Here is a 20,876-nt window from a genome sequence, read left to right on the forward strand (position 1 = left end):
CTCATATCATGAAAGGCGTTGAATTGAGCCCTAGGAATTTGTAATAGTGTGGGGCTGATTCACAAATAATTACATTTGTGTTGTAAATTGCCAAGTTTAAGTTACTACGAGGCTCGACAAGAACTTACAACTGAAAACAGTGTCCACTAATAAATAAATGAGGTGTAATTTATCTACTGTCAGAACATCTCTGTAATTTACACTTGATTTACAAAACAACCAATTGCACCTAAAAGCCGTGTATTGATTGGGAGTAGCTTGCTCTTGAGTAACTTACACCATGTCACAGAAGACAAACATGAACATTTTTAAAAATCGTTCATAAACTTTCTTTCTCTATTTTTTCACTGAATGCTCTTCGTACCATACTCATCATGCACCTTTGCATGCATTTTAATTTTCGTTCACACTTCAGATCTATCGCTGACAAGAACTTTCAGGTGTACCTCAAAAGTATTCACAATGTTTCTAAGAAAGCTTGGACGTTTTGTGAATGCATGTAAAATTGCACTTTTGAGGGTGTGCACCTCTTCCATACTTCGCCCCACCCTTCAACATACACCCAACTCACCAACACGTCTCCTGGGAGCACCCACTTTTGCTGCTTCGGTTGTCAGTTATACATGAGTAAATTACGCAACCGTGTGTAACGTATGCCAAAACAAAAGCAAATCTGCCAGTAGTAAATTCTTTCAAGAATTGAGACTAAGTCCTTTGGTTACATGTACCAATGTCCCCTTAAAAATATCGCTATGCAAAAAAATCTCTGAAAAATTGCCATTTTTTTGTGGGGACATTATTACATGGAACATGCGTGGGACACCCCTGCAACTCCAAAACCTTTCTCATTTTTCACAGGGAGCATAGGACACCCCCGCAACCCCCGCTGCCCCTGTCCCTATATATATGGTCAGCTATATAATGTCGCCACAACCTTTTCCTGGCGACATTATATACAGCAACCATATATATAGGAATATTATTACCTGATACCAGTCCTTTTCTGTATTAGTTGTAATTTGAAAATACATAGGTTATTGCTTTTTCCAGTTAAACTTACTCTTGGAAACAACTTGGTGAATTGGGGTCTGTATAACCAGTTCCCCCATAGTGCTGACCTCTATGGATCCACACTCTTCTGGGATCACAGACAAGAGATGCTACCTGGATGTACACATATTTATGCTATGTTATAGAGCTTTCATACTGCACCAAATTGCCACTGTGGTGGTCTCAGAGCACCTCGGCTCGTCCGAACAGTGTCTTATTGTATATTCCCTAGGGATTCCAAGCCTGATCCGTTAAACAGAGAGGTGATATAGAGGGATGGGCGTGGCTGGTAGTGTGTTTTAAGTGTCAGCAATAATCTAGAAAGCAGATTATTGTAATTATTCCCAAAATCATAATGGTGCATTTGGGGGGTGGGTCTCTAGATGTGCTCAAGCAGACCATGTAGGTAATGGGAAGAGAACACAATTGGCAGTGGCTGCGGGTAACATATGCAGTTCTTTGGACTATGGGTCCTCTCAAAAGCCAGTGTGAATGCGATCAATAACCCTTCCTTACTCTTAGCTCTCATTCACCTACTTTCCAACTTTTGGAAATGTATTGCTAAACAAAGGACACAGGGTGACAACACAACCAAGACAAGGGGCTGACTGACTACATCAACAAAGGCTATTTTTCTCATAGCACATGCTACCACACAATTTGGCATCTTATGTTGATATAATAACAGGTGTCCCTACTACCCAACATGATAGTACTTATTATATATAACTCAGAAAGATAGAAGGCTGAGTCAGCCCCACCAAAGTTTGATCATGCATCTGGTACTCAAGTAAAACCTGATGATTGCTTGCCAGCATGCATTAACTGCCTGCACTATTTTTCTGATTATGGTAACACTGTGCTGAGTAATGAGGATGTGTGCAGGACCTCAATGAAGGTGAGGTCTTGGAGGGATCTTTAGCCAGACCCAAACCCAGATGCATTTTTGTGTGATTTCATTGAGAAACAAGTTACTCAGTTGATCCGTTTGAAGTAGTGGACCGTGTACAGTGCTTCGCTTTAGAAGTGAAGGAGGCTGAGTGATAAACTTTTGATAAACCTCAGTACTGAGGTCCAGGCATACTGGCTTGGAAAAACATTAATGTATCACTCAGAGATTCTTTACATTAAGTGTCCTGTTCAAAACTTTAAAAAAACAACTTGTATGCATTAAAGCATTTTCCAATTTGAAATAAATGTCATTTATCTCATAAGTGAAATGTGTGTGAAGTGTGTACACCAAATTCATTCACCCTGATCATCTTCCTTTCTTTGATTACTTTCCACCGCCTAACAACCTGGGCTGATGGGCCTGAAATTCCATTTCCTACCATAGCACTAGTGCTAACCGGAAGGCTTCCTTTAGGTTTGCCAGGACCCTGAGATTTACTCTCCAGTTGGGACTGGGCTTGGCAATAACTAGGGTCCAAATTAATCTCAAGTTGGTTGAGGAGGTCACGGCTCATGTAAAAGGCAGAAAGAACACCTCGCATAACCCAACAAGTATGTATTATGCTTTTGTCATCCCTAGAAATTTTGATCATACAACTTGTAAGCAGAGGATGTTTGGAGCGGGTGTTTCCAGATCTCGTACCCATTGCTGCACTGACTCTACAGCGGGTAGGGTCTGGTCTTTTGGGAGTTTTTTTAATAATGCTTCGCTGATGAAGCTTTCTTCGCTATTCAAGTCAACTCGGGCGAGGACAGACTCCTTCCCGTCATTTAACTGAATTGGGAGGAAGAGCTGTTCACCCTTTTTCAGAATACCAGCTAAGTTTTGTGCTGGCTTGATATCAATTTTGGCTATGGACTTGGGATTTTCGGATTGTATATTAGTATAAAATTTCAATGTATTTCCCTCCAGGGTAGAATGCCACTTGAGACTGGAAGGGAGGCTGATTTGCAGAAAAGCAGAGGAGTTTTCATCACCGTTTGGTGGTCCCGGAGCTATGACAGTGACGTTGGGTGTGTCATTGTTTTGAAAGTAGAACCTGATTTGGTCCGGTTTTTGTTAAACCATGTGGCATGTGCCATTTAGACTAACATGGTTGAAGCTTTGTTTTAATTTAATTGGCCTGTGAGTCTGGGTCCAGAGGACCTTGTTTGCACAATCTATGTGGGGAAACAGCCTCCGGAGGATGTAATTCCCTAATAGACAGGGGGTTTCCTCTGGCACCACAACTAGGACCGGGTGCTTCATTTTGTGTCGCACAATTTTAATTTCTAGCTCTGCAGACCCTTCAACAGGAATTTCCTTCCTGTCAAAGTTCTGAAGTTGTCCAGGAAGAGGGGTGAGAGGGATTTGGTATTTCTCCCCCCTTCCCGAATTTAGCTGCTCAAAGATTCTTTTTTTGACAGCAAAGTTGCTTGGGATCCAGGGTCCACCACTGCTGGAATTGCACATTGCCCTTGCACTTGGATGGAGGCGTTTAATCTACCTCCCTTCTCCTCTAAGGGGCAGAGGTAATGGGTGCTCTTGGTAAGCTTGATGGTCAATTTGCTAATTTCTGACTCTGACACCGGCATAGTTGGGTCATGAGACGGTTTTGGAGTTGAAGAATCTAGCACAGAATTTTGACACACCGCTATTTGGGGAGTCTTGGGCTCCCCTTGTTCTGTTTCTAGGCTGCCCCCCCTTTCTGGAGGCAGTAAACAGAAGTGGTTGGTGAGGCTTGAGATTCCTCTTGTGCTGGTTCTGGGTTGCTGCCCCCTTCTAGGAGGGGGTCCCCTGAATGGAGTTGGATGGTTTGGGAATCTGAGCACACAGTTTCATACTCTGATTTGAAGAGTCTCGGGCTCCTCCCTTTCTGATGCAGGACTGTCCCCACTTTTTGGAGGCAGTCCTCAGAGGGGCTCTGGGGAGCTATGGACTCTTCTTTTTCTGGTTCTGGGCTGCCCCCCCTTTTTGGAGGCAGTCCCCAGAATAGATTTGGGCATGATCCTGTGTGGGCGCTTGGGGATCTGCAAACAAAACAGGACAGTTGAATATGGGGGGAGGTTTGGGCTCCCCTGTTTCTAATTGTGGGCTGCCTCCCCCTTTTTGGAGACAGTCAACAGGATTGGTTTGAACAAGGTGAATTCTTGCTGGTCATTTGGGGTTCAATGATGGGTGGTTTTAACTTGGTCCCCACATCTACCCAGTCTTGATCAGGATCTCTTGGGACCCATTTTTCTTTGGGAGGAGTTCCTCATCCCTGAAGGAGAAGATCTTTTTCCCAGAATCCTCTGAGGACCCTTCTCCTTCAAATTGGAAGATTCAAACCTCCTCCACAAAATGGGTCTTCGTAGGCTCTTTATTTCTCCTACCCACCCTCTGTTCCTTAGGTTGCAGACTTTCGGGGGCAGGAGATTCTGGTTCTGGTTCCTGGGTTTCCAGGGGCTTTTCACAAGTGGGGAAGGAAGCTTCCTCTAAGGCTTTACACACCCCTTCCCCCTGTGCCTCCTCCCTGGGAACTAGTGGGTTGCCGGGGTTCTCCCCCCGTCATTGCTCTGGAGTACAAGGCCCTTGATTTGAGGAGTTCTGGGCTGCCATGCTCATCTGAGGGTTCTGCTGAGCCCTCAACATGCGATCATGTGAAAGGTTCTGGACCTGGCGCTCCAGTTGGGACACACGCTCTGGCTGGTATGGGGCCCTCTGGTCTACCCTAGGTTGATCACGGGAAGGGTAACTGTCCCTTCTCCCATAATACCCTTGGTTGGGATAGTTTTGGTACCCCTCCAGCCTTGGCCTCCCCTCTCCCGGATTGGGCTGTCTGGGCTCAGGAAAGTGGGGAAAGAAAGAAGGGTTGTTTTGGGGGTTGATGGGTTGATGTTTGGCGGGTACCAGGGAAAGAAACTCAACCCGGCATTTGGGGGATTACTGCCCTCCTGGGGAAAGTTAGGAGGGAAGTTTCCTGGGTTGACGGCTGCCTGGTTGGATTCCCCCCCCCCTTGGGCTGGGGGAGTGCACACATACCCAGGATGGGTTTGCTGTCATTGTAAGGGGGGCTGATGTAGTCAGGGGAGTTAGGGGTCCTATTTGTGGGGTTACCTCTGTGACTCCCTGTTTGGGATTGGCCCGAGGGCCTTCTGGTTAGTAGGATTTTGCGCAGGAATGTTTTTAGGCCTCCCATCTCCAGATCTAAAATGGGGGCAACCTTCACCTTTGCCACCTTAGCAGCAGCAGGGGTGTTGGTCGGTTTTGGGCTTTTATTGGCACTTTTATTTTCTACTTGTTTCTGCACTTTGTAAATGCGAGTTGCTTGTTCAATGACCCAGTCTAGTGACCTCTTCTCATGAAAGTCCCTCACCAGCTGGGTCATAATGTATTTAGGGAGTGCATGAAAGAAGGTATTGATGAACTCCCTACTGTCTGTGCGCACCCTCCTGGTGGTCTGAGCAAAGGCACGTTTCAGCTCTTGGACAAATTCTTGGGGGGCCTGGTCTTCCCCACATTGCAGATTGTAGGCCGCCTTGCGGGCCTCTTGAGGGTTTTTGTGTATTGAGAAATGCTTTAGGCTGGCCGCCCTATAGGTGGACCATCTTGAGTGGTTCTGATCCTCCAGCCCCGCAAAGAAGCTGGAGTATTCAGGGGAAAATGTCCACTTGACATACTGAATACAACTTTGGCTGTCCTTCAGGTGGAAAGTCTCCATCATTTGCTCATACAGTTTGAGGTGCTCACAAACTGAATATTTGGCATTTTTATGATAGGGTGTTATGATGCTCCTAATAGCCTTAATTTGCTTCAGGGGATCTTTCAGTAGGGCCCTATTAATTTTGTTGACCTTTTTAGTTTTGGTCGCCCTTGTCCACTCATCCTCTGATTCAGAGGCACTGCTACCTGAGGTGGCTGTCTGTTGCTCTAGGCACTCCCTGATTCTGCGGGCTTGGGAATGGCTGGCAGAATGTGGGGGCCTATTCTCTTGAGACCTGTGGCGCTCAGAAGAATCTTCTGACTCTCCATTGCTCCCAGGATTGGCTGAGTACCCCCCCACTGCCCTAGCTGGGAAGAGGTTTTTAAGATGCTCTTTGTGGGTCTATTTTCATGGAATTCCCCACCAAATTTGACTGACTGATCCCTTGGTAGGTGATATTTCTGAGGATTCAGTTCTCTGATTCTCCCCTCACTGGAGTCTCCCTAATCAGAGAGGCTACCCCTAATATTTGGGAACCTGTACATAGATGCCTGCCCATCCATTTCTGGGAGGCGCTGATCTGTCCGTCCCATATCTCCCATTGTGTTGAAGTCTACCATCCCCGTGACCCTTGGTTCATATGAGCCAGTGGACATGAGGGTGGCAGAGTCCATGGAACTGAAAGGATTAAAGTCCCTGGTGCCAGGGGTCCTGAGGTTATGCTCAGGAGTTTCTCTTTCCCATCTTACCCTATCGCTTTCAGCCCCTATTCCCTGATGACATGCCAAAACCTGAACCTTTTGCTCCTCTATTAAGGCCTTACTGGTCTCTATGATTTGTTCTTGCATGGCCATCTGTTTGTGGAGCCTGTCATTCTTTTCACAGAGAGCCTCATTGTCTCTCTGTGCTTCCTGCCTGAATTGGGAATATTGGGCCAATTTTTGCTGCAGGAGACTCACCTCCTGAGTTTGGTCCTTATTGGTCTGATCGTTCTTCACCAAAGCATCCTCCACCCTCCTGGTGTGCTCTAACAGCTTTTCATAATCAGTTTTGATTTCCCCAAACTCCTGAAGAGCCAGCTTTCTTTCCTCCAACTTTGTTTTTAAATGGATGACTTCCTGGCTTAAGGCGTCCCTCTCCTGACTTAGAGTGCCCCTCTGTGCAGCCAGGTCATCCCTGTGCGTTTTAAGTGCACCCGCTTTCTGGCGCTGCTCATCAAACTCTGCTTGGGATTCTAGGTCTTTAATAATTAATTTATTATTTTACTCTTTTAATTTGTCTATGCGGTCTTGTAAGACAACTAACTGTTCTGCACAGACTCTGTTAAAATGTAATTGCTGCTCCAGCTTTTGTTGACTCTGTTGTAGAGAGTCCAGCCTTTCCTGACACTCTGTTTGCAGTGTCTGAACCTGGGTATCTTGCTCTGCATTCTTTTGCAGTAAGAGAGCCAGATCTTGTTGGAGTTTGGTGGCATACTGCCTAGCCTCTGTTTCAGATTCTTTGCTTTCCTGGAGCCTTTGCACTGCAGAGTCCAGATTAGTCTGGATTTTCTGCAGTACTTCCCCTTGTCTCTTGGTCAAATCTATATTGTCTGCATACTTTTCCTGAATGACTCCTATGTGGAGGTCCAGCTAGGCCGCTATTTTGGCAATTGTACACTGCTTCCCTTTTATTTTAGGGGCCATATACAATTCGCTAAGTGCTTGATGTAATGGACCTTTGTCCTGCCAGATATCTAGGTTGATTTCAGTGATTTGATGTTTTATTTCCTGCAGCCATACCTGTTCGTCCTGTTCTGGCCATTCACCCCTGAAAGACAATTTGTGAAGGATGTTTTCCCTAGCAATATTAATTTCCACTGGGGTCGCCATTCTGGAAATATTAATTTCCTTCTGACTTATTTCAGGGTTACTTTACTTTTGCAAACAGGCCCAATTCCTTTGAGTATTTCTTTTGAGGGGATCTTGTACAGTGTAGCACAGTATTGTAATCCAACAGCGTGTGTGTACCCCGTCGGCTAGCACGCTGTGTTAGACTGTCATGAGTGGTATGTCAAATTCAGGATCCCGGCTCCGAGTCCCCAACCTCTAAGTGATTTCAATCTGGCACGCACCCAAGTCATGCCCAGCATGTTGTGCACAAATGAAACCCTTATTTATTTTATCTATAAGTTCAATATTCTGAACGATATACCACTCATATCAAACCCTTCTCCTGAGACCCCCCCGGTCACACTGAACCAGGAATCAGGCTAGATTGCAAAGGTAAATATTTGTTTATGTATTTATAATTTAAATCACAATGGGCCTCATTTCACGGAAGGCGGTATGGGTTTACCGGTACCGGTAAGGGTACCGGTACCGGTAAACCCTTACCGCCTTACTAGAAGGTCCCTTTGCGGGTCCTCCCTTAACGCCTGGTTTTTATAGGCGTAAAGTACGGGACCCGCAATGGGACCTTGGTGCTAATTACGGTACCGCAATTTGCGGTACCGTAATTAGCACCTTCACCATTAACATGGAGCCCTATGGGGCTGACTGGCAATGGTGAAGGGGCAATGGTGGATGGCGGAATTAGCGCCCCCACACACCTTGGAATATGGCGCTAATTCCGCCATCCACCAAGGCGGACCCGGTAAGGTACCGGCGGCAGCGATGGCGCTAATAGCGCCATGGCTTACCGCCTTCCGTGTAATGAGGCCCAATATATTTTAATAGGTAACAACAATCACCAATGGGTTTACAGAACACTAAATAATGTCTTTAATGCACTAGGAGTCAAATAATGAACACAAAAACAAATGCAGCACAGAAAAGAATACTGTTGTGTTGGTTTGGAACAGATAGCACTATGATTAGAGGTTCCCCCTGCAACACCCCTCAACCCACCAATAGGCAATTTAAATAGATGTTAGGAGAGAGCAGGTATTCAGGAATAACGCAAATCAAACAGAATATCACTCCCACCTTCCCCCTTTTAAACACAAGAGAAGAACGGAGATGACTTTTCAACTGTCAGGATGGCTTTGAAATTGTCTGAGCAAAAATGCCAAATGTGGTAAAAAATGCTTAAATTATGATACATTTCTATGGGACCCGCTTTGAACAGATGCACAGAATCACAAGGAATGATTTAGCAAACAGAAAACATTTGAAATCTCAAAGTTAAAGTAGGAAATCATTTAAAGCTAAGTCACACATGTAAAAATTCTCAGAATGTCAAATTGCAGCAAACCTTTCCTTGTGTGATTTTCGCTATAACAGGCCAATCGCACTGTTTTGCACTGGTTAAGGCTCTATGCTAGTTAGGGATGTTAGGTACACGTAGGAGTTGAAATTTCGCTTCTATCATAAAACTGAGGGAGTTATAGAGGTTTTAATAAGAGTCGTTTTTGCAAAATAGGCGCGAGAATGGAAAACAGAAATTTTGTTTAAAAATGACAGATAGGATATCTTATATTATGTTAAGGACTACAAAAAGGAGAATGCCACACAGGAATCAGTTATTCACAGCCACTCATAACTTTTCATGTGTGATACTCTAGTTTCCGTTTGGTTTGGGAATCACTTTTCTTAATAGAATCAATAAGAAGTTGGCTGCAGAGTTGCAGTCTGTGGCAGTCACTCCAAACCTTTGCTCCAGAGACAGGAGTCTCTCTACCGTGTCTACTTGCACTAGTGGGAGGACCCATAAAACCACCACCCAGCCGCGGAGCGGCCGCGGTCTGTGCACGTCTGAAACAATGGAAACCGCGGCATCACCAGCAAACTCTACATCCATAGTCTCATCCATGGACCGAGACCCCAAGGACACACAGGAGGGTCGTCAGCTTCGAAGTGCACACTCACGCCCTGTTGCAGAAAAAAATCCACAACAACACAGTGTACAATCCTATCCCATGCCGGGACCATCTTACAAACACCCAAAAACTTTAACAGGCGCATCTGTAAACGCCCGTGGGAAACAGGATTCCCTAGAAAAACCCGGGCCCGACACGTCAAAACTAGCAGCTACTTACCAAAAGCCAGGCCTTGAAGAGACGGAGGACCAGCATCGACGGACCCGGGAGGACGTGCTCCCGGCATTAGTCCCGCTGAACCTGGACCGCGAGGGCGACTCGTTGGCACAGCAGAGCCCGCGCCGGCGAGCTCCTGCACCGGCCTCGGCGGAAAACGACAGCTGCAAACTGCGGCCTCGCACGCGCCTCCCACCCCCACTGCCCCGGGACCCGATGGCCTCCGGAGGGAGGATCGAGGACCGAGAGCGGGGGGAGGGTCCCTCTTTGCCAGGGAGTGCAGACCGCGCGCCGCGAGGTGCCCGGGTGGATGAGCAAGACCCGGCCCAGTCGATAACGGCCTCCTCGGAAATGGCCCCAAGCGAGGCGGAGCACCCGCGGGTCACTCTGGGGGAGGGGCCGATTTCCCGAGCCAACCCCACGACAGGAAGCAACAAACAGTGGGATGGGCTAGCTGGCCAAGGGGCCACACCCACTACCGAAGAAGACGTTTATCCATCGGAGTTAACACGAAACGGCAAAATAGACTCTTCAGTAGAGCTCAGAAGCACTGAATGCCATGGAAAAAATAAGGAAATTCGAGCCAGTAAGGCTCCAACACAATTAAAACCTCAAGTGCCTCCAAGTAAGTCACTGAACACCTTTCCTTGCGACTCAGCAGACGAGCACAGAGCTCTAGGGATTACAGGTAATGAAGTGCATGCCCTAGCACTGGTAGAGCCTTCACCACCATTGCCTGCACCCTCGGAGGTTTTGAAAAACAAAAAAAAACGCACTAGAAAAGACACGGAGTCCTCTGACACCGGAAACGTAAGATCTAGTAGAAAGAAAGCCCCTTCAAATACTACAAAAAAATCTCAAAAAAATATAATTAAATCACACATGGCAAAAAATCAAAAAAACGTCCAAACAACAAAAAACCTCTGGGGCCTGAAACCAACAAAATCATCGGTTGCTACCCTTGTAACAGACTTCTTCCATGCTTTTGCACCAGAGACGCACTCAAAGAAAGCGGACCTCACTGATGAGGAAATACTGGAGGCAATAAAAACGTGCCAACCACCTGAAAAAGCGAGAAAAATATGCACTCCGATAAATTCCTGTGTCCAACATCAAAACCTCGCAAATGACATTCAACCCGCCTCTCCCTTAAAACAGGCCTTACAGGCGAAACCAGCAAACCAAACAGACCCGACCTCACATCAAACACCGGGTCCCCAGGACATTCCAAAGAGGAAAGCCACGCCGAAAAAAGCCACAGATGTTGTTCATGTTATCGTTCACTCAGGAAAACCCGCTGATATGACGCAATTAGCCTCACTCAAGGAACACCAGGCCCCAGCTACTTGCAAAACCCCACAACCAGCCAGCGAAGAATTCTTACAGCCAAACCAATCAAACCCAACCAGCTCACGCGAAACTCTAGAACAGATAGGGTCTCAGCTTTCGCAAGACCCATCTTCTGATTCACGAAAGAAAACCCTCCCCCGACCTGACTATGAGTCTGAAATGCTCCCAAATAAAGCGGTAGTGATCAGCCAAATCAAGGAACGGCCGACTCGCACTAAGCAAGACGGACCACATTCCGTTCTCCCCTCAAAATCACATCTATCGGGGCGTCTCAGTGGTGGCCCTCCAGATCTCACCTCTTCGCCCACAGTAAGACGGATCCTAAATGAGTCCAGCATACTTTCGCCTGCTCCAAATCAAGGTCCCCCCCAGTTGGGTCCGCCAACGGAGCCGGCATCGCAGCAAAAGAGAGATCTTCTCCCAATAATGTCCGCCATCACCATCGCAATGAACCCGTTTACCAAATTATACGAGGGCATAAATGAAAATTTGAAAGACAACTCAGCTATTCAAGCCACAATGCTCTCGAAATTAACTTTTCTGGAAGGTTACATCACCGCTCTAGATGATAAATTCAAAACCCTAAAGCAAGCCATAGAAACCGGCCATAAAGGTACGCAAAATACTCTCACGCCGTCCGACATGGGGAAAAAATTGGGAGCTCAAAACCCCCCAGCTGGACACTCATTTCCACCCTCTAACACTCTCCCAAATAACCAACAGGCCGCCAGTTCACCAATCCTTGAACAAGAAGATGTGATTGACATTACAGAAGAAATGGCAAACGATCTTCCCCCTCCGAACAACCTAGTGAGTGAGTCAGATCAGTCATACCCTCTGTTTACTGGCATGAGACGGGAAACAAAAAAAACCAACCCTTGTGGAGGGAAACACGAAACTCCGAATCAAACCTCAGTACTGCGGTCAAATTCTGGGTCAGCAAAACAGTCCGAAAAAACAAGAACCTCGGCCCGGAGCCCGACCACACCCCAATTAACACAAAAAGCTTCGCCTAGATCACAAGAAAATATCCCAGAAGACGAGGATCTGATGAATATCTCCCAACACCTGGATGATATGGAAAACCCATCGCCTAACAAATATGAGAAAACACCTAACTCATCAAAGCAGCAATCTACCTCACATAAAGTAGATAAAGTCGCAAAAAAAGAAAATCCCAAAAAATCGTTTGATGAGGACTCCCCATTCTATTTTCTCACTTTGGAAGAGCACAGGAAACTACTCCATCGTCGGAAATCTGCCACCTCCGGCAGTCCAACGAGCTCAAGAGTGGTGTCATTCATGGATCCCCCAGCTCGTGAGGGGCAAACTCGCAAAAAGCTAGCCTCCAGCTACCGACTTAGCACACAGGAAGCACGCCAACCTCGGGACCCCCAACAAAAGTCAAAAGAAAATACACACCTAGAATCAAGAAAACCCGAAAAGAGGGAGCAACATTCGCGGCCCCACTACATTTCAAGGACCGAACAATACCGGAAAAGACTTGATTCCACAGGGGTGTCCCCGATTAAGCTTGAACAACACGCCGAAAACGATGACGATATTATACTGAATAGACGAGGGATCCTCACGCTATTTAGTCTGATACCGACCCTCCGGACGATCAAGTCCTCTGATTTAAAAATTGTTGATCCATACCATTCGAACGAAAGAGCAAAAGCTTACATCCACCCAATTTCGAAGTACATAAGGTCGAAAATAAAGGATGCAACAAGTGACCTGGCTATGCTAGGCTACACAGTGTCAAGTGAGCCTCAAAAGGGGCCCAACAGGGAAAAAGTGAACCTAGAAAAAAAATCGACCCGAACGCTAAAAACCTCGAGGCAAGACCAAAAAGTGGAACCACAAAGCCTCTCAGGGCTAACTCGAACTGTGACAAATCCATCCTCAAAGCCACCTGAAAGCCATCGAGAACCTAAATCTGTCATCCCCAGACGCGCCGAGACAAATGACCCCACAGAAGAGGCCTCTTTGAAGCGAGATCAACCAAACCGCCTCAACTTGACTAAGACGGTGCCCACGGCGGAAAACAACAAATCAACATATAGAGTCCAAACAGAAAGTGCCTCTACAGTTCAAAAATCAACGGCAAAATTACAGGATTTGTGGGCATGGCTCCCAAAGGCCTTATCACAAGGATCCAAATCCAAATAGCAACTCGCCAGTCACCCAGTAGAGCCCAAGGGAAAACGGAACGTCAGCCGGCTCACACCCTCATTAAATTTTTGCTCATGGAACACGAGAGGCCACTTACATCTTACCACAACGGGCGACGCAAACTTAGCCTCATTTGACATTATTTGTCTGCAAGAGACCTGGCTTAGACATAACCCAGCCATGGATGGGTACGATATAATTCTGGCACCCGCCAACAAAGGAGCTTTAGGTCGGCCGACTTCAGGTCTCCTTCTGGCTTGCCGACAGGGAATCGGGCTGACCCTCAAGTCAACCCTTCAAGCAAACCTGTCAATTCTAGCAGTTTTATGTGAATGGTCTGAAAAACCCCTCTCTCACCCGCAGCAAATAGTGGTGATAAACACTTACTGGAACCCGGCGGCAATAAACCATCAGTCTTATCTCTTAATGATGGAAAATCTGATTGATGAAATCCAAGCAACACGTCAGGTCTCTTTAATCATCATCTGTGGAGATTTGAATGCCAAATGCCCCAGAGACCCACGAACACTAGATGCATCCTCGCAAACTATAACAGCATTGAAAAGAGGCCTCTTGTGGTCTTCCCTGATGTCCTCCAGAAAATTAGAAAACCTGAATTTCGTCTTCCCAAACAACAACCGCCTGCCAACCTGGGAACAAGGCCCACTAAAAGCGACCATAGATTATATCTATGTATCCAGACCTCTTCTGAACAAAGTTCAATCCTTTGAAGTCCGACAGACCACAGCCAGCGACCACAACCAGCTGATAATGTCATTGGCAAATCACCACAGGGCGCCTGAGCCGTATAATATGGAACTAGAATCAAACGCCCGCGGAAACCGGTTAAATTTGACAACCCGAGCGGTAAAAACGCTGCTGGCAAATTATACCGAGGAAGGAAAATCCAAGGGCGAACAAAAAAAAAAAAAAAAATCTTGATTACGTACCTCTGTTGCTAAAACATCGAACGAACGCAAAACAGAAAACCCCAGCTCATGTACCCCCAAAACATGCCTATGATGCCACCTTGGTGGCCAAAAGAAGGGAGCTGCGAAAACTTAAAAGACAACTAGGAAACGATTTGTCAAAGAAAGAAAAACTAAAAGCGGCAACCACAATTTACAAATCATGGGTGAAAGAACATCGCCACCGTCTATACCAACAAGACGCTGAAAAAATGTTAAAAGCCATAAATGGCAACAAAGCAAAAGAATTCTGGTCCCTGTTGAAATCCATAGCGCCTTCTTTGCACAACTCCCCAACCAATGCCATGCCAGAGCACAAATGGATCACGCACTTCTCCTCGGTCTTCCAAGCCACTGCTCAAATCACCTGTCAGGATCGTACAATCCAGAAGTCAGCTTGGATTCAACTGAACGACCGGAAAGAAATTAGTAACCATATAAAAAAACTAAAGATCTCCAGAGCTGTGGGCCCAGACGGGATCTCAAACATCGATCTGAAAAACAACTGCCAGGAATGGGCCACTCTTCTAGCCTCTATCTTTCAGAAATGTTCCGAACAGCAATCTTTACCGCCGTCTTGGACAAAAGCTATTGTCGTCCCCATCTACAAAAAGGGGGACATCACCGACCCTCGAAACTATCGCCCCATTGCCCTGTTGGATTGCATTGGGAAAGTCTATGGAAGTTTACTCTTGGACCGCTTCCAATCCTGGGCCGAAAAAGCCCCATGCAATGACAACTACCAATCGGGCTTCAAGAAAAATACGGGAACGATGGCAAACATCTTAGCGATCAGCACCCTAAAAAGTAAAGCCCGGGAAAAAAAATCACGGATTTTCATTGCCTTTATAGATCTAACGCAGGCTTTCGACCTCGTCGACAGACACCGCCTATGGACCAAATTGGAGAGATGGAATTGTCCCCAAGAAATATTCCAACCAATCAAAGCTCTCCACACGGACACTTCCCTCAGGGTTCGACTCTCCCAAAGAGGCGACCTGTCAGAAGAAATTCAAACCGGGCGAGGGGTAAAACAGGGATGCCCGCTAGCACCTGCCTTGTTCCTTGCATACCTCGGAGATTATGGCGATTCTGTAGACCTGGAGCACACGTTCCCGCCGTCCCTCGCATCCTCAAAAATAAGTTACCTTTTGTACGCTGACGATCTAATCCTCCTGGATCAAACTCAGATCGGCCTCCAGAGACAATTAACAAACCTTCTGAGATATACAGCCGAAAACAACCTAAAAATAAATCAAGAAAAAACAAAAATAATGACGCTGGAAGGAGGAGGGAAGAAAAACAAATCCTCTGGAAAATTCAAATGGTACTTAGAGGGCAAAGAGATCGAGCTGGTACCCGACTACAAATATCTAGGTGTCCAGATCGACTCCTCAAAAAACGAAACATCTATGCAGAGCGCTTTGGAAACAAAGTTGGGGAAACTAGCCGCACAAGCAAAAGCAATCGACACAAAATTTGGCAAATATTCGTGCATTCCGGTAATAGACTTCTATAAGAAAAAAGTCGTTCCATCAATCACCTATGGAACAGAGGCGATGCCAACAATCCCAGAAAGAATTTGGCAAAAATTGGAGAGCAAGTTCTGGAAATCAGTCCTGATCCTTCCAAAATCTACATCCATTGCTGCAATTCGCCAGGAACTTAGCCTACTGTCACTAACAGCAACAGTAAACCTAAACTCACTTAGGCTATTCAGAAAATGCATTACGGCCGACACGGACCAAATATTCGGCCTACTGAATAAAGAATTTCAAAATGGCAAAGTCAAAATGCTACAAACTTGGAAAAACAAAATCATGTCCAGTTTAGAATCAGTGTCATGCACGGAAGCTGATCTCATTTCTAACCCGCTGCGAGTCTATAAGAAATTGAAAGAACTAGACTGGATACAGACCCAGGACCTGGCCAACAAAAATAAACTCCTTCTCCATCTTCCCACCATGTTCACTAAATTAAACGAGCCGATGAATTATCTTCGGAAATTTCCTAACAGGAGAGCAAGAAATTACATGTTAAGAATCCGGCTAAACCTACTGGAAACAAACGAGATCCTGAAGATTCGAGGCCTCTCTGACTCCAACACATGTCGTTTGTGCAATGTTGAAACCGAATCCATCAGGCACCTATTGATCTCATGCCCAGCAACTCTAGACTTAAGATCAGCCTATATAAAGCACTTTAGCCCAGAGGAACACGGATGGGACGAAGCTACGTGCTGGAACAGCCTGATAGGTGGGGACCGAAACAGCTGGTTACTAGCATCAACTAAAATTCTGCAATTCACCATGCAGAGAATAGAGTCCAAACGACCCCACCCCTCGTGAATCTACCAGACTTCCTCTGGGCTTCCTTAGTGAAAGACTTTTCTTCATTTTCCTTTGTAAAGTTCTAAATGAACATACACAAATAAAAAAAAAAAAAAAAAAATAAGAAGTTAGGGTTTAGTAACACAGATGAGAGAAAAGTCAGTGCAAGGATAGTCCTAGCAATACTATGGTTCTGAATTAAAGAGGGGATGGGTTTGCGATTGAGATCACACAATGCAGATATATTATGGGTCACTGTTCTTCCTATTAATACTTACAGTCCTTTGTAATTAAATTGAACCGTCAGTTCTGGTCATTGGATCGGGTCTCTTAAGGAAAGGACAGCACATCAGCCGCGGGACTGGGTCACCGGATTGCCCAGGATCTGCCCTCCTTGTTTCTGGGTATTTCAAATCAGCTGGATAGCGAGTTCACCAGGCAAGCCTTGTGGTAGCAAGCCAGATAGATCAGGATACTGGTTCAGAAGGCCTTCCCACACCACAGCCCTCCACTGGGTTGTGAGAATAAGTTTGAGGATTTAGGCCATGCTGAAAGTCAATAGTTCTCTACTGCTTGGCAATGTTCTGGCATCTGGATCTGGAAGGATGTTAAAGCTGGATGTTGAATGCTGGAACAAAGTGCATCGCCGGAATCAGGAAAGTGAGTGAATCAGTGAGTCTCTTTGTCTTGATAGCTGTCTCTATTTATCCTTTCAAATGACATCACAAAATGGGTGTATGGGTCGGCTTAACTAAGCTTGCCCCTGTGAACTTGGATTGGGTCAGGGCCTCATCTCCGTCTTGCATCTGAGTGATTGGATCAAGGCTGGATGATGTCACATTTATGGTTTAGCTTTACAGTCCTTAGAAACCTCCCCTCAACCACTAGTGTCAAAATCGGATTTCATCCTAAATACATATTTCTACATCGGTCACCTCTACACAAAATCACACACAAAGATTCCATATTTTATGTCGCATCTGTTCATCAAAATCCTGCAGCTGTGGGATCTTGTTTCACCTTTCTACAGAATTTTGTCCTTTTCGCCATTAACATATTTTCCAAATGGTCTGCAAATGTCCACAAATTTGTGTGTTTAGCATAGGGATGTGTGTGTAAAGTTGTACAATTCTAGCATTGACACAGTTCACATAAAACCACATATATTGCCATTCCTGTCCAGAATATGTTACACAGTTCTAGTCGCCTCTTAAAACGTGCAGCCAAAAATTAGATTAACATCTCTGTCCTTTTTATATTTTTCACCACTTTGAATCACAAGTTATGAGTCTAAAAATTGTTTGTTGTTCATTCTTAACAGCAAATGGTCAGCCTTTTTGTCTCTCCCTGGAGTCCAGGAGTTGCCCCCTACTTTGGGGAATTCCTTCCAGGAGCAGTTTATGACCCTTTCACACCTCTGTTTCTTGGGCTGAAGGATCTGCCATTGTTCATGCTCTTTCTGTAGACAAGTGTCTGGCCTAACCCACAATTATCATCTATCAGTGAGTTCCTGCTGAGAGGATTTCCCTCCCCTTGGGAGAAACCTATTTTTCCACTTCTTGCAGCTCAGCCAGGCTAATTTATACTTACTTCTTAAATACAGCAAAAAACAAACTTGTTGCATCAAACATAAACACATTTCTTTCTTAGCTTTCAATCTGTGGGATCAAAAACACAACTGAGATTTGTATTCCTTTTAGCAACAATCCTTTTATGTTTGCTAACCCGGCAGACTTTTAGTTTAGATACTTTGAAGTTTCATCAGGAGCTCATCTGACAGCTGTCATCCACAGGTAGCCCAGTGTACTGCACACAGATTTTGACAGGAGCTGTCCGTTTACAGACAATCCAGTTTGTCTGAAGAAATGTTTTGCTCTTTACACTTTAAGACTTTGTATATTCGCCGTGCTTCATTAGATTTCATGAATTTCAGCGCCAAGCAAGATTTTGAATTTTGAGAAGGGTTGTGTATAGGCATTTTGGAATTTTTAGCAACAAAGCAAATGTCATTTATAGGCACATTTTGGAGTTTAATTTGCAAAGCGCTGTTTCTCTCTCTGCACTCTGTTTGCTGGTCATGGAGTCCACTGGCACATTTTCAGCAGTGTGTGCTCTATCCCATCACATGTGCACCATGGGTGGCAGGTTGTGCATCCATCTTTTTGTGTGTTTAAACATGCGGTTTTGGAGGTTTTTGGCACGCACAAGAGTTTTGCCGCCATTGTTGCTCTTTCTTGCACCATAACTAGCAGAGTGATGCCGCATAAGATAGAGGAGTGGGTCAATACATCCCACAAAAGAGAGGGGGTGCAAGGTGCTATCCCTCTCTTTTGCTCTGCCCTGGAACGGTTAGCTGCAAAGGCAGCACATGTTATGTTCTCTTCCTCCCGTTTTCTTTTCCGATTTTGGTCTCGTTTGGTCAACATGCGTCCAGGCGAGAGAGGAGAGGCAGAGGAACTCAGGTGCCAGTTGTAGTGCTGGGTTGTTGGTGGTCTTCGAGGGTTGTCATGCGGTCGAAATGTGGCCACCCGAGGAGAGTTATGCAAGAATCAGACCAAGGTACACGGGGCAAGATTGTAAATACCTGTTTAGTTCAATGCTGGCTGAGGACACAGACGGCTGCGCGCGTTTGTATAGGTGTTCGGTAGGTTGACTTTATTAAGGGTATGGGCGGCTATGTTTCGTTACTGCACGTGTTGGCAGCCATGATTTTGAATTAAAAATTCAAAAGGTATGTTTGAGCACATATTTCAAATACAATCAGGTAACAGTTTAACAGAGTGCACAGTTGGCAGGAATGAGGCAGGGTAGGATTTTTAGTTGACCATTGTGATGCTCTCGTTGTAGCTATTTGGAGATTAGGCAACGTCATGAGCAAAATGTGATTTGCCAATGCATTTTGCAAAAAGTACCAATACTATGAGACTTTCAGCACTCAGTGCGAGGCGGATGGTCTTCTTGAGTTTTTTCGAAGCTGGCACTTATTATGGGTGCAGAGGCTTTTTCTCCAGGATTTTACAATTGAGAACACACATTGAAAACCTTTCGTTGAAGCCTGCGTGCTTGCCGAAGATGTCCCTGCTCAGGCAGCGTTACTGATTGTGTAGGACTTCCCTGTGTATAAAAATGGTAGGGATATGGCACACACAGGTTTAGAGCAGAAAGCTGGATGGGAAACGAAGGCAGCAAATTATGTGACATGATATGATAGGTTATTTTCGGGCGTCCCGGTGTCTGGAGCCACTATTTGTGCAGGGGTCCAAATGGGAGCGGGGCTGGAAGACTGTGGGCAGGTGGGTTCTGTGGGGGCCAGGAGATCGGGATGTGCTCATACTAATTGCCACGTTTTTCAGTTGTGGTTTCCTGGGGCTTATGTGATAAATGTTTGCCCCCGGGAGGCAGTCCTGGTGTCTGGAGCCATTTGTGTGCAAGGTCCCACTGTGAGCAGGGCTGTTTGTTTGGGGGGCAGGGAGGGTCAGTGGGGACCTGTAGATCAGGATCTGGGAGCGCTGCACTCAGGCCCAGGATCAGTGGACTCCTCTGGGTATTGTCTCTCAAGAGGTATGGCTGGGGGGGGGCGTCACCTTTCTACTGGGCATTTGCCCACAGAAAGTGACATGTTTATTAGTTGTGCAGTTTGGGAGATTTTGTGATAGAGACTTGCCCTCTGGAAGCAGTCCTGGCGTCCTGAGCGATTGGGTGGATGTCCCTTTTCCAGCGGGGCTGGAGGGCTATGGTCAGGTTGGTTCTGGGCAGGCCTGAAGATCAGGATCTGGGGGTGCTGGACACAGGAAGAGGGTCTGTGGGTTCCCTGGGTATCTATGCTGGGTGAGGGGCTGCATCTTTCTGCTGGGCACTGACCAAGGCTAAGTGATAGGTTTTTAGTTGTGGTTTCTTGGGGCTTTGTTGTGATAGATGTTTGCCTCCTGGTGGCAGTCCTGGCATCAGAGCCAATTTTGGGTGAGGGTCCCACTTTGAACGGGGCTGGATGGCTTTGCGTAGAAAGGGCAGAGGGTCGGAATGACCTCCGGGCATCGTTTTTTGAGGTTTGTAATGGGTGTGGAGCCACACACTAGCTCTAGGAGTGAAATGGAAAACTGTAGGTGGTTGAATTGTATTGCGTGCAGACTGGCAGTTTCTCACGGGCCTTAGGGTCTGTTGTGCTAAGTCATTGTTTGGGCACATCAGGAGTGTGGCTTGGGGGTGCAGCTCCTCCCCCTTCCCTTCTGTGAACGCTCCCAGTTCCATGGCTGGCTAGGTCGCTGTGTTGGCTGGTCTAGCATTTGATAGTGTTTAACCTGTCTTGTTTTGCCTCTCTAGATGACACCCAACAACGGGGGGAAATGACCCCAGGCATCGTGACCGATGG

The 20,876-nt window shown here is 46.1% G+C and overlaps 1 protein-coding gene across 1 annotated transcript in view; it reads right to left on the reverse strand.

Annotated features, from left to right (window-relative positions):
* The window catches only part of LOC138512981 (protein FAM118B-like), a 391,143-nt gene that overhangs the window by 217,911 nt on the left and 152,356 nt on the right, over positions 1–20,876 (reverse strand). The window lies entirely within an intron of this gene.

This window comes from Ambystoma mexicanum, chromosome 12 (assembly GCF_040938575.1).
Source record: "Ambystoma mexicanum isolate Mex_15411 chromosome 12, UKY_AmexF1_1, whole genome shotgun sequence".
In the NCBI taxonomy this organism is placed as follows: Eukaryota; Metazoa; Chordata; class Amphibia; order Caudata; family Ambystomatidae; genus Ambystoma; species Ambystoma mexicanum.